Here is a 27,450-nt window from a genome sequence, read left to right on the forward strand (position 1 = left end):
AATGAGAGACCCGATGCATGGTAGGCATTGTCCAAGAGATCCTGCGGCTTGCGGCCTTGTTCCATTGCCTTAAGCGTGCGCCATATCCAGTCTGTGTTTGTTGAGGGATCGAGTGAAGCACACCAGTCCATCCAGAGAGCCCTGGAAAGTCGTAGTTCATGTCGTCGCACTTGGGCTGTCAGGTGAAAAAGGTGGATCTTGGCACTCTCAGATGATGGTTGGCGGGCAGAGGCAGTTCCGCGCGGCGGCGGGCGGCCAACAATCGGAGCACATGAAGTTCAGGCGTAGGTCGGGCTTCAGCTACCCAAGAGATGTGCGTTGATGTGTGCAATGTGCTTTGTGGGTAGTAGTCGGGTCATCAGTCTTGGTCGAGTGGGGAGAGTTGGGATCTGAACTCATCCCAATCGATGATTGGGCAGCGTCGACGAAGGCGCTGTGCCGGTCCTGGAGCAGACCTAATATAAAGTGGTTGGTGATCACTAGCCCAGAAGTTGAGCTCCAAGTGCCACGAGGACGCACCGTGCCCCAGCCACAGTGTGGTTCGAATGGTGTGACGGTGTGAGAGGGTGTGTTTGCCTTCGAGTGGGGTTAAGAACATCATTTAGGAGTTGAAAGTTCGCCCTCTAAATGTGTCTTCAACCAGCTGACCTCTACAGCGGTTCGTCGGGTAACCACAGGATCCATGCCGAGCATCAAAGGCTCCGCACACCAGAATCGGGACTCCTGGGAAGTTGTGGCTGAGATCCGAAAGCCAGCCTAACCGAATGCGACTTCCATCACCACTGCTCGACCGAATGTCATAAGATACAAGATTCACCTCTGACTGTGACAGGCGAACCCGCACAACTACCACCTCTTCTCAAGCGGGGCACCACGCGGGAAGAAGGACCTGGGCTGGTGGCAAATGGGAAAGTACGTATTAAATTGTTTTGCCAGGGGGAATGTCCGGACGCACACCCCGGCGGTCCCGAATACTTAGCGACATATGTACACTGAACTCCGATATTTGCGGAGCGCAGTTTGTTTCTTGTAGCAGGAGGGCCTATGGTGATAATTGGCCAATGCGGGTGTGGTATTTCAGTTCACGAAGCTTACTCATTAAGCCCCTACAGTTCCACTGGAGAACACAAGGCAGTTGTATAGGCTCTGCGGTGCTAGTCATCGCGAGAGATGAGCCGAGGGCACCGACGCCAAATGCTGTAGTGTCTTGGACACGAACATCGGGAGCTGCTGTGCTGTCATCGGCGTCTCCCTTGTGTGCACCGTTAACGACGGTGGTGTGGCAGGTGAAGGTCGTGAAAGACGATGTTGGGGCAGGTGGAGTCGGTGAGCGCTGCTGGTTGTGTCGCTGAGACAGTATGGCACGTCCTCTCCGGAAGCGCAGAATTTCGGCCTCGAATGTTTCGAGGCTGTCTGTTGGCAGTTGGAAGTCTAAACTGTTGGCAGCCTGTTGGCAGTCTAAACTGTTGGCAGTCTAAAGCGTCCAGTGTTTCAGTTTCTTCGGTTAGGGTCACCCCTATACGGGTGCGTGAAGGGTGACTCTTCGAGGGACTTCACCGTACGTCGGTTTGAACTGTGGGTCAGGTTCGTCAATTTCATACGACTGTTCTTCTGTATGGTCGGTCAACAATGCTGCGTAACGATTTGATACTCCAATTGTGGTGACATTCTGACATGAAGTAGCGAGTTGTAGGTTCTGGCGTTGTCGTATCTGCTCTGTAGTCTTCCGCTTGGGGGGCAAAGTGGAGAGGTAATCTGATGATCGTTTGTCTTGCAAAGTCCACAAGTGAGCTGCGATGTCATTGTCTCCACCACGTCTGCAGCAGTATATCGACATCAAGCCTTTATATGTCCGGGGTGGAGGCGTTTGTAACAGTAAACTGTATATAGATGGTACTGGTGAAAGTGAAGGATGCATCCATAGTAGCAAATGAGTGGCGGTGGATCAGAGGGTCACTTAGAGCTACGAGACAAGAGCGCCCCTTTACAAGGTAACGGGGAGCAACCATGCGGTGCATAGGGCACTTCAGGTCTTGTAAAAGGGTGGCCGTGTCTTCGCCAGCATCCGCGCCAGAAACAACGTTCCGTCGAAGGTTTGTGCCTGAAGAGAGGCAGCCCTGCACAGGTACAGTCAGATATTTAGAGACCTCAATTGTTTGCAGAGATTGTGGAATACTGGCATCTTCGATACTATGCAAGCCCTTGAATTCACTTACATGAAGGTAGACGTCCATGTACGCTGAATGATGCAATTAGAAAGCCTTGAGATGTCAAAGTTCCACTTGGGTTTGATTATCATCTTGTATGATGATTGGGATGCAATAGACTCCGGTGGACGAGGATTGGTACGAGGTCGTTTTTCCCCCGGTGAGACGGCAATGTTTTTGCCATCCTGAGATGACCTGGTAGCCTGGTGTGGTAGCCTTTTGGAAGCGGTTCACGTCCCAGGCTCTAATGGTGACCGTGGTCGATGTCCATCGGTCAATGATCAGGAGGCGGCACAATCATCACCTGGGGTAGAGGTTAGTCGCTGTTCGCAGGTCTGCGCCGTAGTGTTTATCTGACGGCTAGTAGAGAGGTCACTTGTACAGACACTGCTGTTGGTATACCAATCGTTGTCGGCGACATAGCTGCTGTTGAGGCTGTGCTGGCTTTCATCTTCGTCCGAGGCTGGGCACAGAGGCGGTCACGGTGGCCAAAGCTCACCGCCGTGCACTTAGCAAGAAGTGCAGCAGAGAGGCTGGGGGGCGCCGCAGCGCCCTCCGAACGTGAAGCTTAGGTACTAGATGGTCGCACGTAAGTCTCAAAGCAATGACAGTTAGTTCAAAACCCGTCAAGAAAGAGAAAATCACCAGACTGGGGTAGGGCTTGCCTGTTCTGATTCGTCTTCTTCGAACCTTTGGCAGTTACTTGCGTCAATGAAAGTGCTTCAGCCCAATCCTCTCGTTCGGCTCACCGGCCACGACTCCTCAAATACTTGCTCGCTGAAATATTTGCGTCACAGTGAAAGCGCAAGTTACGCGGCATCTGAGAAATCAGTTCTCGCACGTTAGGATTTAGATGCTTATATGTGTCGCGAGAAGATATATCTGTGTCGCCCCGGCAATCAACACGTAGGCATCGTTTAAATTCGACTTTTTATGCCATTCGGTAGGTGTTACCCGCGTCCAAGAAAGTGCTTCAGTCGCGAGGATATCGTTCTGCTCACCTGCTGGGACTCCTCAAATACTGGCTTGGTGAAATATGTGCGTTACCATGAGGGCACATGTTACGCAGCTGCTGGGAAATCGGTACTCCTGCGTTATGCTTTAGGTGCTTAGAAGATCCTCTTGAAAAAGTCTAAACTGAGTCCAAGCACTTGGTTACTCGCTTCGTTTCCGAATTATGCTATTACATTTATGACATTGGCTCTTCACCACCTTGTAGCGGAAGCCACTCGGCACGCAAGCGCAAGCGGCTCCCGCGAGACAGGGCTTTACCTTTCTCTCTGGTCTGCCGCCGGCTCGTCGACAGTACGCCTTTTGTGGGGTCATTCCCCCGTCCGATTCAAAGATCGCCTATCGTGGGAAAGCCTAAGTTGTTGTGCGTCCGACTCCTGGCAGTAGTCCTGGCGCCTTTGCCGTCTGCTCGCTTGAAGGGCCTTTTTCCTATCTATTTTAAAGGACGCGAGGGTTTCCCTTCTTTCCCTTGTAGGGGGACGCTGTCGGGGTTCCCATCTTTCGAAAATAAACAGTCTGGTCTTGAAACTGCAAACCAGCTGCACGTCTGGTTTTTCGCCTCCTTCAACAGCCGACATTACGGGCTGCTACGGAAGTGGTAACCCGAACAACGCTCTAAGGAACACGGCACCATTAGCTCCGACGACATCACTGCCGCCTCCACTTCTTTTTTTCTTCGGCACAGAACTGAATCGGCCAAAGTTATGGCGGAAATATCCAAGGGTTTGGTTCAGCCAAGTGGAGGCCCATTTTCAGCTCCGGCACATCACCTCGCAGTTGGCGACGTACCTTTACATCGTCGCAGCCCGGGCCCCAGAAATCGCCGAAGCTATCCACGATATTTTGATTTCACCCTCCGCCTCCAACAAGCGGAATACGACACCCTGAAAAAGACGGTGGTTGAACGCCTCGAGGCGCCTGACGAAAGCCGACTTCATCAGCTCTTATGTTGGGAGCAGCTGGGCGACCAATGACCTTCCTAAATGCTGCACCAGAACGGCAACTTCTCAGTTGGCACGCGCGTCCGGACGGCCAGCTTCCACTTCTTCGTGAACTTTTTCGGTAACAGCTGCCCCAGTCGGTGCGGGTGGTTTTCGCGGGTTCAGATTAGACATGCCTTGATCGGCTGGCGCAACTAGCAGATCGAATCACCGAATACTCTACTCCAAACTTCGCGCCCATAGCTGCTGCAAGAACACACGAACAACAAGATCCACTGTCGCGCCTTGAGGAGAAAGTGCACCACTTTACCGAGACCATGCAGCAATTTTCGCTGTCTGGCTCTCCCCAACAGGGCCAGCAACGACGCAACCGATTCGCTTCAAGACAGTCAAGCTCTTCCCAGAGAAGCCAGTCACGAGATAGACAGGACGTAGTTGGCTGGTACCACCATCGTTTCGGCAGGGGTGATAGCCGCTGCTCCTTCGTGGGAAACGCTTCCGGCCAGTCGTTAACGGTGGCTAACGACATCAGCCCTCCATCCAGCCGCCTCTTCTTCGTAGTCGACCGTGTAAGCAACTCGCGCCTGCTAGTCAACACGGGAGTTGAAATCTCTATTGTCCCTGCAACCCCCGAGGTTCGCCGACGTAGCAAGACGTAGCAAGACACCGCCATCTCTACGTACGGCTTCCGCTCGCTGACAATAGCCGTCGGCCTCAGGCACCTGTTTAGTGGGGTCTCCGTCGTAAGGGACGTTAAGGTCACTCGGAGCAGACTTTCTCAGGCACTTCAACCCGGATGCGAGCGCACGTGACCATTGCCTCAATGGTAACAACACATCCCTCAAAGCCCGTGGTTTGGAGTAAAACATCTGCTCATCTGGTATCTGCGCCTTCCGTTCTCTCCCCAAGCCCCGCAACACGGAACAGCAGGTGAAACATAATGCGACTCACCACAGTTTAGAGCAACGGGAAAGCTTTCTGACATTGAAACTGCGTCAAGGTGGGCAAAATATTCGCTGAAAGTGCATCTCATCGATCGTTAAAATTTCAAACACCCCAATCACAAGCAAAGAACGAGCGCATGCGACAATTTTTAGCGCACTAAGCGGATGCATCTCAACACAGATTTTTGGGCTAGTTGATACGACTTCTACATGGTAAAAAGCGCACTACACAGGGCAGGAAAAAGACAGTGACATTGGACGAGGGCTCCTCCCGTGTCACTGCCTTTTCTTCTGTCCCCGTCTAGTGTGTTTTTACGTTGTCGAAATGCATCTAAAAACTACGACAACGTGTAATACTACGTGGTTGAACACACAAAGCTATACCAACCCACACCGTCTTCGTGATCGACGCGAGTATTGTCTTACCCAGAAGCGTCTCTTTTTCAAAGATTATCCAGTAACCGTTTTCCCACCATGGAAGTCCTGTGTCACGCACGCTGCGTGTGTCCAGGGATCGTATCAGCAGTTTTCGCCCGACCAACCAGTACAGAGCTCTAGTTCTCTGACAGGACGACAGGACGCTAGTTCTATGACAGGACGGCAAAAACCTCTCGCTTTAGTAAACGTTTCCTTCATTTCACTCTCGTTTGCAGCGCGGTGAACGGGATTAAATGTCTTACATAAAACAACAGCATCATCTCCATCAACCCACCGCTATCGCTTTCCCTTTTGTGTCACTTCCGAACGCAGCGTGTCGTTTGCAAAACGTTGACGCACCTGAAACGTAGCCGCTGCCATTGAGAGCAGTGGCACGTTTCTCAACTACGAAAAGAGTACGTGAGGCTGTGGCTAGCAAGTCAGTGCGGTGGGGCGCCTCACCCAGTGTCATGACTCCCTGGTGAACGCTTCGCCGCCAACTGCGGCGGGGGCATATGAGCGTCGCTTTTCGTACCTCTTCGCCTTTCACATATATAATGACCCCCACGAAACAACGAGTATACGCAGCTCGAGCATATACGCGGTGAGCGCGATGACGGCCCGCGATGCGAAGCGGGCCTCCGTGACGTGGGCTGAGGGATTCTAGCATTTCTCGTCTGCTTCAATCAGAATCGCTCTTCCGGCGGTTTATTTGCACTCGTTTGACCTTTGATGCTTGTCGGGACCAAATTTGCGTATGCGCAACAATTTATCTCTAATAAAAGACTTAAACTCGCTGACACAGCTCAGCGGTTGATTTAAATTATAGTTCGTGATACTGCTCCGGAAAGAAATGTTGCCGGCATCGCCCCATTAATCGCGAAGCCGGTCCTCTGCGGCCTCTGCCACCTGGGGCGCTCCTGGCGCCCTCGGCGGTCGCGGCTCCAACGAAGGGCACCGTGAAGGGTGCCAAGTCGCAGCGGTCCGGTCCGCCGCGTAGTTCCCACAAATCTGATGATGAGATGGATGGGGCAGCTTTCCTGTCTGCTTCGCAGCGGAAAGAGCGGGTCCCTCCATCTAAACGTCCAGAGAAGGTAAAAAAACGTCCCTAGATTGCAAGCCCCGAGAGCCCTTACATAAAGAGTCATATTCCAGTAGCTCGAACACATAATAATAGGAAGAGAAAATATAGTTCAATGAAACTGCAGAGGCTTTCTTAATAATCTTGACGACGTGTTCGAGATCCTGCATGCTAATCAGCCAAGTGTAATGTGTGTTCAGGAAACACACCTGAATTCCAAACATACAAATTTCTTGAATACTTACCTGGTATACCGAAAGGACAGGGATGGCTGCACACACTCTTCTGGGGGTGTGGCCATAATCGCCCGGAAGTCCTTAGCATTCCACCCTGTCACTTTGAACACTATCCTTGAGGCTGTAGCAATTGGAACAATAATATTAAAAAAAGGTTGATCACGGTATGCCCCATATACTTTCCTCCTGATCTTGCACTTTTGAGCTCTAAATTCGAGGCACTGGTCGATCAGTTGCCCGAAGCATACATCCTAACAGGCGACCTTAATGCTCACCATTCTCTTTGGGGCTCCGCCAGAACTGATGCCCGATGTCGCCTGATAGAGGAATTCCTTACATCTCCAGGAGCATTCCTCTTCAACAAAAAACAGGCTTCATACTATAACAAAGGACACAACACATACTCAGATCTTGACTTGGCTATTGGTTCCGCAGTTCTTTTTCCATGTCTTGAGTGGGGCGGGGGCACGAACCCATATGGTAGTGACCACTTCCCCACCTCACTAAGATATATAGGTAAAGGCCCATGCAGTCCATCTTCCATAAACAGGTTGAATGAAGCAAGAGCTAACTAGAATACATTTACAGAGACATCCAAACTACATCACACATCCATAGGACACCTACACGTTGAAGAAGCTACCCAACTTCTCACTGCACACATCCTCGACGCCGCCGAAAAGTGCATTCCCCAAGCATCTGGTGCCCCGCGCAATCAGAGAAGGCCGTGGTGGAATGAGGACTGTAGGCGGGCGCGAGAGGACCACAACAAGGCGTGGGGTATCCTTCGGCGGTCCCCACGTTGGTTAATCTCCTCTTGTTCAAACAGGCCAAGGTGTTCGGAAAACGTGTGCGCCGTGAGGCAAAACGAGAGAGTTGGCGCTCATTCAAGCATTCATAAACTCATACACCAACACTCGCAAAGTCTGCACACAAACACGATCACTAAAAGGACAACAGACACACAGCCTGCCCCTGGTTAGTACAACTAGGGACACACTGCAAGACCAGGCTAACACGCTCGCACAACACTTCCAACACGTGTCCAGCTAAGCACATTATACTAATACGTTCATTCAACACAAAACATCTGCGGAGAAAAAGCCCTTAAAAGACAAAGACAAATCAAAAACTTCTTACAACTTTGTATTCACACTCTACGAGTTGAGGGCTGCCCTAAGCACAAACAATCCTTCAGCTCCAGGCGCCGATAAGAGAACATATACCATGATACAACACGTACACCCAGACACTCGTGGGACACTCCTACACCTATACGACAAAATATGGCTTTCGGGGCCCCTTCCAAGGTCTTGGAGGGAGGCCATTGTAGTGGCCTCCCTCCACGTGCAAGCAAATGGCGTGCCGCAACGTGGACTGTTGAGCCGCACTCTTTTCATGGTTAAGATGAACTCTCTTGGAAAGGCATTTCCACCTACAATATCTTATTCCATGTATGTAGAAGACGTGCAGATATCCTTTAAATGATGTAACATGTCCATCTGCGAACGTCAAGTTTAGCTTAGTATCAACAAACTTTCCAGCTGGGCAGACAAGAATGGTTTTAAACTGAATACTCCAAAAAGCTCCTCTGTTGTGTTCTCTGGGAAGGGCGGGGTCCATCCGGACCCAGACATTACTCTTAATGGCGTGTTGCTTCCTGTGAACAAGGATCACAATTTTTATGTGTTGTGTTTCAGCACAAACTCATGTTCATTCTACACGTATAAAACAACCTAAGGATAAATGTCTGGAAACAATGAATATCCTTTTGGTTCTCTCCCACCAATCGCATGAGGCTGACAAAGAACTCCTGCTGAGCTTGTATACTGCTTTGGTTGGGTCTCGTTTAGACTATGGCAGTGTGGTGTATGGGTCGGCAACTAAAACAGCGTTGCGAATGCTTGACCCAGTGCTACACTTGGGGCTACGTCTTGCGTCGGGTGCTTTTCGCACTAGCCCTGTCGAGAGTGTGTATGTCGAGTGCAAGAAGTGGTCCCTTCAGAACCAACGGACGTACATTCACTTGCTTTATGCTTTTAAAATTTCATCGCTGAACAACTACCCTTATTTATCCTTTCTTTAACAATACATCCAGATCTGTGCTCTTTGTAAATCGCGCATCCGTGCCCGTACCTTTTTCGCTTAGAGTGAGAGAGCAAGCTTCGGATCTCAGCGATTTGTTTTTAGATGTGTGCAGGTCATCCTTTTCAAACATTTTACCGCCTTGGCAAGTTCGCCCTGTGTCCTGTGACCTTTTTTTAAAAAACCTGACAAAAATCGAGTACCGCGAGCTGCAATACTGGAGCACTTTCTGTCTCTGCAGTTTAAATACCCACGTGCAGAATTTTACATTCACGCTTCTAAAACCTCCACTATGGTCTCCTGCGCAGCTCATTGTCCGAATTCCAATAAAGCCAGAACCGTGACCGTGCACAAAACTATTTTTTCAGCAGAAGCGTATGCTATTTTGCTGATTGTACGACACATTCTTGAAAATCAAATTCCCAATTCCATCATCTATACAGATTCCTTTAGTGTTGTTTAGCGGAAAAGCATGAGCTGCTCCTCTGCTGGGTCCCAGGACATGCTGTAATCGCTGGGAACGAGTTGGAGACGAGAGGGCCGCTGCTGCTTTACTCAGAAACACTGTAGACATAACCACCGTACCATATACAGACGCGAAGCCACACATAAGACAACACTTGCGTAGAACATGGCAAACACACTGGAGTGAACAGACAGATGACAAGTTACATGTTATAAAACCATGCTTGGGAACATACACCACTGACACAAGCACGAGACACACGGAAGTCGCTTTGGCTAGGCTACGAATAGGGCACACCCATGTAATGCACTCGTACCTGTTCACAGGATCTTCAAGACCCCAGTGCAGAAGATGCGGAGAGGCCCTACCCGCAGTTCACATACTCATTCAATGGACGGCACTTCACACAACGCGACGCAAACGCTTCCCACAACTATACAGACTACACGTCCCACTACATCCAGCGTTTTTATTGTCGGACGATACCAAGTTTTCTATAAAGTGTGTTTTAAATATTTAGAAGAAATATAAATTTTTAGACCTCATTTCACACCACGCATGATCACTCCCTGGCCCTATACCTAAGCCATGCTCATTGTCATTTTCTGATTTTACTTGTGTTTTTTTCTGACTCATCTTAGGGTTTACGATTTCACCTGTCATGCATAACCATTGTTTTGGCACTCTTTGCCCCAGTTGTCCTCGCGCCATTAACATCGAACGATCATAATCATCATAAATGAGCAACGCATGCTGCGGATAAACACCTTCTACCCCGCAGCCATAAAGAAAGCCTATTTGTGACCCTCGTAAAAATTGTTACCAACATTGAATTAAATGTTTGTTGACATAAGTCGACAGACGCTACCCACATTGAATAGACTGTCTATTTACTGACTTTAAACTTCCTAGCAAAAGCTTACCTACTCTTTCTCAACCATTGGCCACCGTGTTTGACCTGAAACGTTTCTGTAAAGTTTATACAGAACGTTTTGCGTAGACTTTATACTCAATCGCTGTTGCTAGCCGAAGCGTTTTTGACAGGATATTCAAAACGTGATGTAGCGGGAAAAGCCGACCATTTGTAGACCATGCTGTCAATACAGGTTAATTGAACATCATCTATCTTCCGCTCTAAAAGATCCTGTAGTGTCAGCAAAAATGAAGAAAAGGAAACAGCAACAGGTTAGTTTAGTGGGGTTCTTCCAGGGATAAGCGGAGGCAAACATTCACAGGCTCACTTTCTGAAATGTAACATAACAACACAGCTACACCTCAGAAAGGTACTCCAGCCGAAAAACCACGAACGCAAATACGCACATCTTAACCGCCCATTAACTAGCAGGACACTTATTAAATACAGGGTGATCAAAGTTAAGTTGACAGGTTTTTTTAAAAATAGGCGCTTAGATTTACGCGGAGACCCCCACTACAGTGAGGTAATGCACTCAGGGGGACGCATACTTACGAGGTATTTTTCGATGTAGTTTGCTAAATGACTATAATTGATAATTAACTTTTTAGTGGCTACAGCAACCAGGCACGTTTGTACTGGAAAGTTAGACGAAGGGTGTTTCTACGCAGTTTCATTTGGCAGAATTCTTCGAGGGCATCCGTACTCCGAGATATTTACCTCCGAAGTTTATTTGCCGCTGGCATGATTACGCATGCTAGAATTCAAGACCGGCTCATAGCTCCTCCCTTTTGCTCTGTGTTTCGATAGCGGTTTGGAGTACGGCAGATTGCGATAACGCCAGCCAAAAAATAATGGGCGCCAGTTATTATTTTTGCCTATGCCTTCATCCCTTCGTCAAAATAAACACCGTACACAGCGGGCACGTCACAGAAGGGAGGAGCTTTGCGCCGTTGTGAAGACTGTCTTGCATGCGCAATCATGCGAACGGCAATTAAACTTAGCCATTTCATATCTCGGACGATGGATGCGGTAGAAGAATTCTGCCAATTGAAACTGCGTAGAAACATGATTGCGCCTAACTTTACAATACAAACTTGCCTGGTTACTGTAGCCACTACAAAGTTAATTAGCCAATTTTAGTTAGTTAGGACTCCGAAATGTGTAATTACCTCCTATTTATGTGTCTCCTTGGACGCATAACCTCACTTTAGAGGTGGTCTTCGCGTAAATCTAAACACCCATTTTAAAAAAAACCTGTCAACCTAACTTTGATCACCCTGTATATAGCCGCCATCCGCGGGATGCCGATGCCGCGGTGAGGCGTGCCTCCCATTGCATGTTTAGAAAACTGCGCGTTATTATTTCCAATATACAATAGCGGGAAACACTGTGATGTAAACAATTGCACATATCTTGTTTACTTTATAGTTGGAAGCATTAACCTAGCAAAACGGAAAACTCGAATGGGTTGCAAGAAAGCGCGTCGCCGGAACGGGCGCCGCTTTACGGCTGCCTGTGGTAATTGACGCGTTTTTCCCGGAGGTACGCAAAGAGGGAGGGGCGCCGGGGGCGGTTGGTCGATAGCGGCCAAACCATCTTTGCGGCCCGATCAGATTAGCATAGCGGCCCGTTTTCATATTATCGCCGTTGTTAGAGACGCGTCGAGCAGTCTGTCGAGAAATATTTACGCACATAATTCGTTTCTTTCAACAATGTAGCACTTAGCTTGCGTAAATCAAAACACAGTGACGAGCGGTTGCGAGTGGTTGATGCCGCTGGTTCGCGCTTGTTCGGAACCGCTGATTAGCCATGTTCATCACCATGAAGAGTGAAATCGAGAGGGTCGTGAAGGGCCGAAACCCGGGGATGAACTGGTTGTTCCGAGGGAGAAAGTGCGTGGCTGGGGGTGCGAACATTGGAAGTTGCTCCGTTTTGAGACTTTTTTTCTTGGACTGCAGAAGTGTGCAGATACATGCAGAGAAAGAGAGGGAGAAAGAAAGATATGTGTGTGTGTGTGTGTGTGTGTGTGGGGGCGCACGCGGGGGCGGGCGGGCGTGTGTGTGTGTGTGTGTGTGCGCGTGCGCGCGCGCGCTTGTGTGTGTGTTTAAAACCTGATTGAAACAAAGTAACGTAATTTGGGTAAAGTCTAGGTAATAGTTTGTACCGAAATATTGTTAGCCTGTCCAGGTATTTCGAAAAAAACCAATACGAAATAATTCATATCGAACTCCAGAACGAAGGAATCATTAGTTTGCTTTAAATTCAACTTGCGACAAAGCGTCTCAAAACACTTTCAGGGGTCATCCTACAGAAGCTCGTCAATAGACAAATATCAACCTAAATAAGGTAGACTTTCTATATACAACACTCAATTGACGGGTGTCAACATACATTCAATAGACTTTTTACAGACAACTGTGAATAGAGTGTAAGAGTATGTAGGATAGCAATAAAGTTGGTAGTATGTCTACTTAATGTTAAGAAGCATTTTTGTAAGGGGAAGAAGGTACTGTATGCCTTACAGGCTGAAGAAAATATCCACACGAATTTTGTGAGTCTCCCAAACATCTCTAAACCTCCTAATAAGGCGTTTGTGACACTGCGGAACAATTAAATGCTTTCGGCAGAGAAAAAACATCCCCCTGAAACAAGTCAGCAACAATTAAAGACATAGAGGACAGCCGTTTTATTTACTGCTGTGCTATGCCCGTGAGAAGTCTTCAGCTTGGTGCATAGCATTACACAGTTAAGTCTTCATAAGAGCACCTCAAAATACGGTAGGGAAACGTATGCATTTTGAATACTTATCGAGGAGCTCGCAGCACTGAACCTTGAAAATAGGCTAGAAAGGACGAGTCACACAATATCATCTCACCGATGCTCTGAAGAAAGTTGTTCCCTCGCTCCGCGTGTGTAGCAAACTTGTGCGGTATACAGCTTGAAAGTATTCAGTGGCTTCAGAAGCTGGCAAAATACCTGAATTACAGGAAATACACTTTTTAGTTCACTAAAGCATCAAAGGGGGCGGGTTCTAGCCCAGGCACTGCTGCCCCTCCCAAGGAGTCGACAGCGGCGCGAGTGTAGCAGCGGCGTTGTTACCGACGTCGGAGCCAGAGGGCGCCTCTCAAACATTTCACCGCTAATACCCGATTTCGCAGCCACGTGACCCTTGGCTTCCGAAGTAATGTCAGGCTAAAGCATACTGGCGTCGGCATCCACAGAGGGTGTAGGTGTCATTTCCCCTCTACAGACGCCTAGGCAGGCCGTTTCACTAAAGGGGCCTTTTATGCTTTTGCATTAAAATATTTGAGGTTTGTTGTATGTTGCGCACCCGTATTTGTGCGGGAGCGCAGTTTCCCCCATTCTCTCTTCATCATTCAGCTCATTATTACAGCGGAGCTATTTGCAGCTAGATTTTCTATACATTTCTAAGGTCTTGTCAACAGAATTCGTAAATAGTACGCTCGAGGATCGTGGACACTACAACTCTTCAACTAATCACATAGTTTGGACACTCAAGCGTTATTCCTCGAGCAGTAAAGAACGACGGTTCTGCTCCCATCTTCCTATAACAACGCCCAATAGATATCTTATGCTCATGCCATCTTAGTCCACTTGAACTTACCCGCTTCCTTATCCCCCTTTCCCAAGCAGGCCTACTACCCCCTCACGAAGAAAGTCTTTTCTTTCTCTCTTTGTCCTGTCTTTCCGTCTGTCTGTCTGTCTGTCTGTCTCTTAGCTCAATGCATTGGATGCTCGAACCCTTCCATATTGCATGCGCAAGACCTCCACAGCAGCAGATGAAGTCGAAAGAAGATATCAGTAGCATAAAGATGAAAGCAGCAAGGCGAGCGAACAAACTGGCAGCTGAATCCACTTTCGCAGTCCGCTTTCCCAATACACGGCGGTAGGAAAGAGCAGCGGGGCAGCGGGATAGAGGCTGGTCGAAGAAATTTGAAAGCCTCAGGTGAAGCGGATCGGGAAGCTAACCGTGTCAAGCGCCAGGAAGGCAAAATTCTTTGAGAACACATTTCCTAACAAAAGTGCAACGGTTTAGCCGTTTCGATAAAAATCACGAGATAGTGCTCTCGCCGCGTGTCTCCTGTGTGAGGAGCTTTGGTGGCAGCTGTAATTAGGCCTTGACGAATGTCGTGGGGCGCCTTGCTTTCTGTTCGGTCGGGACGGCACTTAGCATTCTTTTGTCGTCGTGTCAGAGCTGTACACTACACATGTCCGTAAACAAAATACACAAACCACACAACAACTTGCTGTATGAAAAGAGTTCATTAGAAACGACATATGAAGGCCCAGTGGCTCGTGGTAACATGGCCTGCAGTACAATAAACGAAAAAATTCAATCAGTTTGAAGTACTTGGGGCCTTCAACACACTACGAAACAAATTTCTGTTGCGGAGTGGCATGGTACTGAGAAATCAACTCACACAAGACGCTAAGCAGCTGAACTAATGTACGTAATTATATTGAACGCCTATGAAATAGCATATGAACGGTGACGACTGCGTGCATTTGAGATCATTAGAAAATTAACGTTCCACAAACTTTTTACAAACAAAGAGAAAACCTTCTGTAAAGTTATGTTCCAAAATTTTAGTTGCGTTTCTTCATTAATTTGTCAAAAGTGCCACTGTACCATACTCTTTGATTTTATTTTCCAGCTGCACTAGAACTTTGTGATTCTGTTTGCACAGAAACAGACTGTCCGAAATTTACAAAAATTACGCGGTTCAAGAAAAGGTTTTACGTAAATTTTAGGTTTTCAAACATACGAGTACCAAATAAATACCTGAACTTTACACGGGACAAGCTCCTGCACACGTCTTGCCATTTTGCATTTCGGTTTCTTTCACAACTGTTAGAAATTTTATTGGTCTGCGCCCACACGGGTTGTGCCGTGCCTGCGGATGACACTGTTCAACTTTATACCTTTCTCTCTCTCTCTCTCTCTTTCTACTTGATCCTATCACTCCCCCGCTACTTCCCTTCCCCTGCACTGCGTTGTATGCAGGTGAGCTCCCTGCCGAGCTCAAAATATCACCAGTGAATTTCCTTTCATTTTCCCGTCGCAAACCACAACCCCCCGCCACCCCCCCCATTTGCGAAACCTGCACCAGTGAATTTCCTTTCATTTTCCCGTCGCAAACCACAACCCCCCGCCCCCCCCCCCCATTTGCGAAACCTGCACCGGCTGATGCAAGGAATAGCGACTGGACGCCGGAATGAAACCAGACGGTGCTTGGCGGCGGAGGCTACGCCAGTACTCATCAAACCTGATTCGAGCCTTTTTCAACATTTTTCCAGTGTACATAAATATACAGTTTTCGTAGTCGTGACTGAGTTCATCGCCTGGAGTAAATGAATGAATGAAACTTGTTGTTACGATTTCTTGCGGGTGCGGGTCCCTATTCGTTCTTGAGACCCAAAGTTGCCTGTCATGGCACTCTAGGCGCGGTGTAGTCTTGTGCTTCCTGATAGAGCCATTGTCGGGTACTTGTTGGTCTCCCTTGCGACCACCTTCCAAATGGTACTTGACGAAGGCGGGGAGGTCGGTTTCGTCTTCTAGTGACGAAAGCGATATGGTGGTTTCTTCTCCTTGTCCTTTGTTGCAACTGCCGACTAGGTGACACTGGCCCAGCATTCCCTTGAATTTCGGGCATTGTTGGAGTGGTCTTCCTGAGTAAATGGAGTTTCATGTTGCAGCTAGAAGGGTTCCATTTTAAGCTTGTTTCACTAAGACCTGTTCTTTGGTTAGGTGTTTGTATGTGTGCATGGTTCAAGGTAGGCTTCTGGTAGGGGCAGTAAATGTTTTATGTTGTCGCATTTGTGGGGTGGGAACTCTCTGGTTTTTATTTGTGGCTAAAGGCATCCCAGTTTCCGGTTTTGCGGGCGATTCTTGTTTGCTCTTTCTTTATTCGAGCTGGCGGCAATATCAGGTACCCAGTAGAGTCTGCTGGTTCCTTGTATCTTTTCATGAAGCGTGTCTGCTGCAGGACGTATTCGATTCAAAGTTTCAAACTTTATTTCAAAAATACAATAATGCAAGATTACACAATGTAAGTATGCAAGAGGAGGTCCCAAGGTTAAAACAACGCGCGGGACCTACCATGCTTCTGCCACAAAAAAGCGATCATGTAAGAAGACATATTTGGAAGTTAGCAATCCATTACGACGAACCCGTAAAAAAATTAGTGGCGATGCAGAAACACCTCAAAAGCAAACAGTAGCAAAGTATATATACATTATGACTCAAATCTATGTACCATACCGAGCAAACAAAAGAAAACTGTAAAAGAAAAAAGTGAAAAACAGAGAAAAAGAAATTAAGTACAATACATTTCTTAGAAATAATTTTTACATGAGCACACGCAAACAAAAAACGAGAGTCCAGAAGTGTTCTTGACAACCAAAACCAGTAATAGTGGCATAGTCCAGTTCATTTTATGCTATTAAATGCATGCGTAAATAGAAGAGGTATATGGGATTTTCAAAGTCAATTGTTAAAGTGTTCCAAAGGTTTGTGCCGGAAAATGATATGGTTTGTTTTCCGTAACTCGTTCGTTTTTTGGGCAATGACCGGCTATTTTGAGACGGAAAACATCTATTTTTGCTGTTGGACAATAAATGAGAAGTTAACATGTGGACTACAAGGTCATTATTTAAGGCAAGGAATAAAGTGCATACAATTTACAAAGCGGAAGAATATACAGCTGAGCAAATAGAGGTGACGACCGTGTTAGATGGAGCGAGTAAGTTATAATACCCATGACCTGTTTTTGAATCTTTTCTAAGGGGCTAACATGAACATTGTGCGCTTCCCCACGATGAAATGCAATAGTTTAAGTTACTGTGAATGAACGCAAAATACCGACAGTTGAGAGTTCGCACGTTAAAGAAATGCCTTGCCATTCGAAGTGAACATACTCCATCAGCAATTTTTTACAGGTAGAGACGATATGAATTTTAGATGCGTGTCCTTAATGACACCTAGGAAAGAAGCTTTTTCATGCAAAGAAATCGGCTAAGAATTGATATACAAGGGTAAGATGGCGGGCAATTTTCTTTGAGTGGAATGGAAGGGTGCGAACAGCTACGAGGATATTGCAGCGGCCAGTCCCCAGGAAAGCAAAGGGGACCGGAACAAACCTTCAGACGAAACAACGACTCTTCCTGAAACCCGAAAAGAACCTGGTATACGAACGACCCACCGTCGTGAATGGGAAGTAAATCCCGGTACTAAGCTCAACCCGTCCAATTAGGTAGCCGCTATGAGGTCTGGCCCGTAGCCACTGCTACCGCAAGACGAATACGAAGTCATCAGGCGACCGCACAGCGGCCTACACCAAAATGACGGCGGAACGGTAGCACCAGTGAGAGCGCTCAGCGAAACGGTAGAAGCACCAAAAGAAATTCCAAGTGCCTGGACCGTAATCAATGACCCAAACCAGAATATCGGCATTGCAAGCACACCACACGCTCAAGCAGCCTTATACCTAAAAGCCGTGCGAGCTGTCCACATCAATGTGCAAATGTGGGAAATATCAGCCTATTTGGCGACTTCAGGAAACACAACTAATGGAGTTATTCTCCAAATTCAGCAAGGGATCAAAGATGAAAAGCCACTTGAGCAGATACGGGCGGACAGAGCCCATCACCCAAGCGAGGAAGCTCAGACACTACACTTCAGCCGGCATCACAACCGTGGGCGATACTCCTTTCCACCCCATCTGCTACTGGGGTGCATGCATTGGATGCTACCCCTACAAAAGACACTCTCGTATGCAGCGCGTGATGAGGATGGGACACAGGGCGGACGTCCGCGCCAACTCACCAGCGGGAGCACGCGGTGACTGCGGAGAAAAACGCAACCCGCCACAGCTGTACAAAACCGAATGCGCCATCTGTAAGGGAGAAAACTAAGCAGGGTTGAAGGCTTGTAACCGGCGATAAAGAGCTGGTGCAAAACCGAAATGAGCCAGTGATAATATTGCTTCAACTACGGGCACCCGGAAAACAGAATTGGAGAAAAAAACCAGATAACTGCGCGGTCCATGTCTAAAACAAAAATATTATCCAACACATCAACCTTTACAGCACCAAAACGGACGGCCAAGCAGGGACGGCCCATTCAACGAACGGCGTGCCGGATCCAGATCAAGCTGCCCGCCCTGAACCAGGCACGGCCCGAAGGCGGACCTTGGCCAGAAATCCCAATCGGTAAGCTGCACAGACGGTCTCGTCTCCAGTTCCCCCTTCCAAAAATGATGCCAACAAGAACGACCCACTTTTATCAGTCTGGCAGAAATCAAACTCAAAAGCGAACTGCAGCTAACCTAACACATTAATAAGAAAACACTCAGAAAAGTGAACTTTGGGAGCAGGTTATGGCTAAACCAAACCAACCCCAACCGCAAGCCATTACGGAAACCTTGCCTTCCTCATCCCAACACACTCAATCCGTGGAAATACCAGTCTTTGCCCAACCTCATACACAAGCTGTGCAAACCTCATCTCAACAAACACAACACATGCAAATCCCGCTCCATACCCAATCAGAAATGTTCTTGAGCGTTTCTGGCACAGTCTTTACGAGTTCAGAGGGCAAATCCAACAGTTTTCCCACCTGTACAGACGCATCATGGCCAAATCAAATGAGCTTGATGACCAAAAGATTAACCAACTTATATCCGTGAAAGAAACCACCATGAAAACCGAAACGAATTACCATGGCGGGCAAAGGTAAAAAACTAAAGGGAATAAACATGTTCCACTTACGGCCGTGTAATTGCACGGGCATCAAAGAAAAAGAACAGCGCTCTCCTTTATGCCCAAACAAACCCAACACCCACAGACGTTACCTCCTTACAGGAAAACAATGCCGAAAACAACAACGCTTTTAAGTCTTCTCCGGGGTTACAGATAACACCAAAGAAACTACTTTCGTACAGAAAAAGCACACAGCAACTGAGCACAATATCGACGCATCAGGTATCGCCAACTCAGTAATCGAAATGATTCCTGGGAACAAATCCCAAGAGTAAAGATTGTGGATGTTCGGTTACCTGAAGTCCGGTGCCGATCAGGAACCGAATCGCCCTGGCTCCGGTGGATTGGACAGGAGGCTCGCAGGGTGATGGTGTTGAAGTTCTTGGAAATGGTACTTAATTGACGAAGTCAAGGCGTTCGTATTCGATAAAGGGAAACGAAGAGTTTATTTACAACTTTTGCATTAGAGTATCTGGATACATAAGTGACAAATGGGGAAAGACTTGAACTAGTTAGAAGCTAGCTATAAGTGCGTACAAATCGCTCCAGCTTCTGAAACTTCGTTTAACTCTGGTATGATAGGAGCGTACACAAATTGCTAGAGAAACGACGGCCGAGACTCTGTCCCCGCGGCAGGACCCGCTTAGTTGTTCGATGCACAGCTGCAGCCTAAACTTCTGGCGTGATCCACAAGTCCACCTCTCGCTTAGGGGCTCACAAATCACAAAGTAGCTACAGCGGTCGAGGCTCCTTGTCTCACAGGGAACTGCGTAGCTGAGAGCTCAGACAAGAACGCTGTTTTGCGGCGAAGTTCGGCCTTATAACACTTCAGTATTACGCTCTTTCGGGCACACCCCTCTAGCGTTCTTACCCGTGTAAGGGAGGGCCCAAATTCACGTAGGCAGCTGTCACTCAGCCATTTGCCGAGTATTCAAAAATGGGCGACCATCTTCGGGTCGAGGGCCTGTACGCGAAGCAGCAAGCATGCGGCGGCGAGTACAGATGCATTCGAAGGGAGGGGATGAAGGGCAGCGGCTACCAAAAAGAAGCCGTTCCGACGCTTGCACGCGACAAAGGAAAATCGCGGAGAAGCCACTGCCACCGAGATGTCGGACAACTATAATCAGCCCTTCGTTGTCCGCTACGCGCAGAATCCCCGGAACTTGGCGGCACTACCTGCATTCGCAAAGGGGATTATTCCCGCGGCATTTCTCCATCTAGACAAGCCGTCTCCCGAACACACCGCAGCGAATTGACGAGGGCCACAGTGTTGTGTGGGCAGTGCTGTGCCGCTAGACCAAGCGGCGGGAATCTACCCATTCATACGCGAGGCCGGGGTGCCTAGCCACTGACCTCATGAGTTGACCTTACACTAATCAACGACTTCGATACTTTTTTTAGCCCTCCATTTATAACAACTACAATATACACCAATTACCCAAGGCTACAGCCAAAATAGCAAATTAAGACTCATAATTGTATTGGGGGACTTCAATGCGGCACATCCCCAAGGGGGTACACCAAAGAATACACTACAAAAGGAAGACATGAAGCGCCGAGTCTACTCAATGTAACGCTGCGTACCGATTCCCAATACCCAACCAGAACGGGCACAAGTATAACCAGGGAAACCTGTCCAGATCTTGCCTTAACTAAAGACGTAACGTAGGTCATCTGGGAAAACGAGGAGTAAAACCTCTGTAGCGACCATCTCATACTAATCGGTAGCATAAAGGAAACATTACCTGAACTAAAGATCAGAATTAAGAAAATAACAGCTGCGACGCTGTTCGTAAGGATAGATCTACCGAAGGTCAACCCATTCAGGATATACAGGAGTGGACAATGAAAAAAACTCGGATGTAAAAAGCACACGAGAGCGATCGTGCGTAGGAAAGACATCTGTGATATTATGGCAGGTTCAGGGGAGTAGTTGGAGTGGCTAAATAGTTACGACGCAAGGGACCATTATGCGACCGTGGAAGCCTTTACGCCTGAAAACAAATAGATGGAAAAGGAATGAGGGCGGCGCTGTCCGTAAGGATAGATCCAAAGAAAGCCAAGGCATTCAGGATGTACAGGAGTGGAAAATGAAAAAAAGTGGGATGCAAAAAGCACGCGAGAGAGATCGTCCGTAGGGAAGAAATCTGTGATAATATGGTAGGTTCAGGGCAGTAGTTGGAGTGGTTAAAGAGTGACGAGACAGGTGACCATCATGCGACCGCGGACGTCTTTACGCCAGAAAAGAAATACCTGGAGGAAAAAGGGATAAAGAAGTCTATGCGTCCCTCGTAGCGTGAGAACACACCTTGGCAGCAAGAAGAGTTAGAGTCCAAACCCCACGGGGAATTTGACAAGGAAAGTTCTCGCAGTTTTCGTGGCAGTGGGCGGAAGTACAAGCTGCCGTCGAAGGCGACTGCCGCTGGCAGTTTTTATCGTTGATGCGGCGCTGCCCAGGTATCCGAGCACAGTCACGGCGCCGTGATCACGCCGCCGTTGATTCGCCCGAAAAACTTGTCGGCTGGGAACACGGACACTGCTTTTAGTAGCGCTCCCGAAATCCAGGCGACAGCCGCTAGAGCTCAGTGCATTCGAAGGATCGGCGTACCCGCAGTACGGTCGCTGCCGCTGGTCCGCAAGGGTACCTCGGGGTAGACGATCCGCCAGTTCCTCTAGATCGCTTTTCAATTATTCTCGAACCCTGTGACTTGTTCATCTTCTTCTTCGCCTCTCTTGTCTCGAGATCCCTTCGAACCTTCGCTTCTTTCTCTTCACTCACAGCCACCCGCGTACTTGCTGCGTCTTGTTCCCGTGATTTCTTCTTGTTTCCCTCGCTCGGGGCACCCTATAACAACATCCCATGAGTTGACAAACGACACTCGATCGCTGGTATCCATGCTTGAACCTAAAAGAAAGTTGGAAAAGGTAACGACCCTACAGGGAGCTTTAAATTAAAATAAAATGGTGAAGATAACAGCGGAAGCGATTCAACACGTGAGAGAACTAAACACACAAAACTGGGCAAATGTCTGTAACACCCTAGAAGGTACGCTGTACATGTCCCGAACATTGGCACTGCTTAAACCACTAGCCGGCCCAGCACCGAGCACCCAGCAACAAAAAACGTAATGGAAATAAGATTATACATCATTTCCCGCGAACAGATGAAGAACTAAACATACCACTAAGAGAAAAATATCTCCGAAACTCCACGCAGACTGGGCAGCAAACCAACACGTACAGCGGCGTCTCCAACCCAACCGTTGACGGGCCAATTACGAAAATAGATATCAGGAAGGTCCTTACTAATTTAACAAAGTGCACTATCACCGCAAATACGGAACATCTTACCAATAGCCGAAAAGCGTAGTCTAGAGATATAAAGGATATCTCGCTGACTATGTACTACAGTAGCCACTGGGAGGAAGGAACCCTGCAATCGTAATGGCAGAACACGGAAATGATACTTCTACCCAAACAGGGTAAAAGATTGTCATACGGAACATGAGGCCATGTTAGGTCCCTGTGTAGAAACAATAATGGAAACACTTTGCCCTGGATGAACTGCAGAAGCACTTAGCGACCAAACACCTTTTTCACCATACCATACGGTTTTGGGCGAAAGTTGTCAACCCAGTACATTTCACTATAATTGATGGAAGATGTTCTAAATGCAGCATTTTTTGCAAATCAAACGGTGATCATGCCCCTACATTAAAAATGCGCATTCGAAAATGTCGCCCACCAAGCAGTTCTATCCAACGTTAAAGACGTAAGCTGCGCAGTTAGAATGTTTAATTATGTGCTTGCTTTTGTAGGGGAACGGACGGCCAGAACAGGAATTGGGGGAATACGCACATACACAAAGCACCGAATACAGGCATACCAAGAGCTCGGTGATTTTTCCAATTCTCATCACCGTAGCAATGTACAAGTGTCCAGAAAGCCTACACAAAATCCCTAATAACGGACAGGCAATATACGGCATGATATTGTTACGAAAAAGCGATGAAGAGGATAATGCAGTGTGGTTTGTGATCCCAGCCTACGACGACGAAGAAGATCTGTGGGCGCGTGCTGCCTCTGCGGGCTCAGGCTTTGCCACCATGTAAATAAGCTGTAAATGCATCGTTCCACTGTCTCATCGTTCATGACGGCTGTATTGTTCATGTCGTCATGTCGTCATGTCATCGTTCATGTCGCCACCAAAATGTTACGTGGAGGCAGGACAATGATGAGGCGAAGCGTGGGCGATGAAGAAGTGATGTATTTACAAGATGTTGCCGCAGAGCGATGCAATCTATTTACAAGCGGCCATGATCGCTCGGGCAAGCCTCACCCTCTTCGTCGTCCTCGGTGACGGGTTATGGCGCTATGGGGCACTGATAGCTGTTCCGTGACATCCCCCCCGGCGGAGGACGACCCTCCCGGTCGAGGCCAGGGCAAAGACAGGGTGGCGACGCGAATGAGCAAAGCGATAAGAACATGTACAATGACGTCCTTGCCGCCACTGAAGATGGTGATGGTCGCGATGAGCACCGGCCCCAGAACAGCTGTGACCACCGCCGACCCCACGAGGCAGCGTCCAAAGGTTGCTGAGAAGCGCCGGATATCTGGGCGGGCGGACGTCGTCGGCTATACGTCTGGTCGTGGCTGGCCAGTTCGTCAGGTCTCGGCGGGGCATGGGCAGGGGACACGGGGCTGAGGAATGTCACGTCCGTGGCTCGCCGGCGCCGGGGCGGGCCGACGCTTTCCAAGAGCCCGGATGAGATCGCTTCATGAGCAGAGACGGGGTGAATTTCGGGGCCGGGGTGGGACTGAAACCCGCACCCTCCACCAAAATGTTACGTGGCGGCAGGACACTGATGAGGCGAACCATGGGGGACGATGAAGTGATGTATTTTCAAGATGTTTCCGCAGAGCGATGCGATCTATTTACAAGCGGCCATGATCGTTCGGGCCAGCCGCACCCTCTTCGTCGTCTTCGGTGATGGTTTATGGCGCCATGAGGCATTGATCGGTGTTCCGTGAAAATATAACCATGTGGATAACCACGGTGTCCGGCGGAGAAAAGGAAGAACTAAAAATAGCAGACACGGCCCTGCCAAAGCTTGCCTGCAGTGTGCTAGGTGTAATAATCAGAGTTGCTCCAAATTCTAGAAAAAGAAACCCCAGGGAGCGTATACGCACCGCTATCTCCCATGAAAATCAACCTACACTGGAAACATATCCAAAAAATAAAGACCCTAAAATGCTGGGGATGAGACAACAGCCGGACAATCATTTTGCAACAGCGTTCAACCATTTTATAAAACCAATAGAACAAGCACTACGATTGATTAACCAAGTAACCAACAGAAGGAAGCGTAGGAAAGAAAAGGGCATTCTAAAAATTGTCACCGCTGTCGTAATTTTCGAATAGCATACTCGGCATCATCCCTATGTTTACCAGAAAGATAATCAAAACCGCGCTAGGACTTCCCCAATGGACGTAAAAGCAGAAATTTAATGAACTATCAGCAATGCGGTCGAAGAAATAATAGAGGCGAATAGAATCGGCCAGCTTCAAAGGGTAAAGGGAAACTGCATCGCTTACCCATTACTACTGGAAATGTATTTTGAGATAAAGCCTATTGTCCCAGAAATCTCCTCCCCCACGTAATATTAAAATCCGTTTATTATCACCGAAACTACGCGCGATGAGAAATCGCGCATAAAGCGGCAACTCCACGCACGCGTTCGCGCGCAAGATTCCACGCGCTGGCGCGCTCATGCGTTCAGGGCGCCTGTGAAGGGGGAGGGTGAGCAACCACATGAGAGGCGCGCGAACGCTCACCGTGCTCGACCGGCGCAGCCCAATGTCGCTAGACCACACTGGCCTGAACTGCCTGGTTTTAGACACCAATGCGCGCTACCAACAGGCCGCAAAATAGTTACTAAAACGCATAAAAGCATTTCTTTTTTATTTTGAGACACAGAAAAAACTGTTTCTTGTCGATGCTAACTATTGACACGACATGACATACACACACAGCAGCCGAGCCTAGCCACGAGTCGAGAATTCGAGCCGAACCGGCGGTTTTGTTTACTTGGTAGCGCATTGTTTCGACATCGCCCCCTCTGGTTTTGCTTGCCGCTCTTTCCTAGCCCGCTTCCGTTTATACTGCTTTATCGAGGGAAAATGGTCGAGTCGCTGACTCGCAGCCATCCATTCCTGCTAGCTACGCGAGTAGCGAAGGCAATCGTCAGAAGGGCGACAGCGAAGGCAACGAGAGCACCGATGCTGGGTGCGGCCTGTCTTCTTGGCGCGAAAACAGGAAGGCTTGTACCACACAGCCATGAGTACCGTGTCGCTATTTCGCAACGCATTAATGCTTAGCCCTATTATTGTAGGCATGGTTATCAGAGTAGGTTAGTCACAACGGAAATTTTTGATAGTGTTTTCTGAAATCTGTATGGCGTCATGACCAACAGTATGGTGGACACGTTGTAAGCGCTCGCTTCTCGTCTGTTGTCGGCGCTTTGTTTGCGCGAGCGAAGCATTCCGCCGCATTGCAAACCGCAGCTAGCGTGTTCCTTTTTGCACGAAAGAGGTTAAACAATGTGTGCAGCGCTAAGAAAACGTTTAATGCGCTTGATATAAATTAAAATAAAATTCCAGAGTGCTCTAGATGCCCCATTTTATTCACCAGAGTTTGTAGCAAGTTCCCTTAAAGATAGTACCTGTGCATCGTGTAAATACATGATGAATCATCTGCCCTTTTCATAGCCCGTTGGAGCTGGCTTACACAGTGTACACCCGACCAATGTTTTACCAATATCACGGGAGCGTCGACCGTTCCGCCGATCAGCGCCGTATGCTGGGTTATACGACAAACTCGGCGAGAGTAACCGCATGCGCACTAAGCGAAGGCCGCTGCTGCAGCCGTCTGCTAGGATTTTCCAAGAGCCGACAGCCACCCCATACTGCTCTTACCACTCGCTTTCACTTGCCCTCTTCGCCCCTTTATTGCGGGTTGGAGGCCAGTGTGATAAGCGAATAAAATAATCGGGGGTGGTTGTCTGCTCTTGGAACAGCCCAGCACAAGACGATAGCAGCGGCCTTTGCTTAATACGCATGCGGTTACTCTCGCCGAGTTTGTCGTCACTCCATCATACGGCGCTGATCGACGGAGCGGTCGACGCTCCCGTGATATTGGTAAAAAATTGCGCGGGTGTACAAGTAACGCAAATGGTGTTCATCTTCAACAGTACAGTTTCCTTCTCCCTACAGATGCATCGAAGGCGGGAAGGCGACGAGCAGTTTTTTTTTAATTTTACTGCATTACACCCACGCTATTCGACAAGTTGCTGGGCTTTGTTGCTGCGGACTTGACACGGCAGCAGTTCATACGAGAGCCCCTAGAGCAAGGCGAAAGGCTTGCAATAACCTTGAGGTTGGTACAGGTTGACTTCTGACGCTGATGGAAGAACATAAACATGTCAGTGGACAGATCATAGATGCATACGTCAGTTTATAAAAATGGCTTTTGCATTTGAAATGGCAAAATGGGCGTTGCAATCATTCATGCTTTCTCCCATTGGCCAAGTCTTCAAAAGGTTTTAAAATAGAGGCCATTCGGTGTCAGAAAGCAATGTTGCCATTTCCTGGTTAACTAAAGAGGAAATCCTGTCCAGAGTTTGCATGTTATCAAACACTTTTGTTGCACTTGTGCTGGCCATGTATTGTGAATCGGATGAGAAATTACTTTTTCTCGGTGTTGCAGCTACCTGGCTTCAGGGCAGTACATCTGCAACGTGGCCCTCGCCTACCGTGTCGGCGTTGAAACTGCATGGAGAAGCATTTATGTGACGTGTAGAGCCATTTGGGCTCGCCTCAAGGACCACTTTATGAAGGTGGGGAACATCAGAGCCTGTATGAAATATTTTTTCAGTGAATGGTACACTTGCTATCTGCATTACCAGCAATTCCTTCGAAGGCTCGGTGTTTAAATGAAAAAAAAATTATTATTAACAGTGCCTAAGGCAATTGTGATTAGCAAATACAATATACCCCTATCGGCTTTGAAAGCCTGCTGAACTATGTCTATTTGATTACTCTGGTTTTCGAAATGCAGTAATCACAGCTTTGTGTTGTCGAAATAAAGAATGGGGTGGTAAAATGCACTGCGTTGACCGTGTACAACTCGGCAGCAAAAGTGACACCATGCCTTCAGCATGATTGGAAGCTTCCACCTTCTACAAAATTTGGTTCACCGTGCCGTGGATGCATGTCCAAAGAGCATGCACAAGAAAAAAGAGAATGTCATTTTTTCACATTGCACCTAACAAACATATTTAGCTAAAAATAGGTCTGTTCAGCCTA

At 48.1% G+C, this 27,450-nt stretch overlaps 1 pseudogene; it reads left to right on the top strand.

Moving 5' to 3' along the window:
* Window positions 1-214: 214 nt before the first annotated feature.
* The window catches only part of LOC144149770 (uncharacterized), a 29,729-nt pseudogene continuing 2,493 nt past the window's right edge, over window positions 215-27,450 (top strand).

This window comes from Haemaphysalis longicornis, unplaced genomic scaffold, assembly GCF_048455015.1.
Source record: "Haemaphysalis longicornis isolate Haplotype H1 unplaced genomic scaffold, Haemaphysalis longicornis Haplotype H1 scaffold_8, whole genome shotgun sequence".
Taxonomy (NCBI): Eukaryota; Metazoa; Arthropoda; class Arachnida; order Ixodida; family Ixodidae; genus Haemaphysalis; species Haemaphysalis longicornis.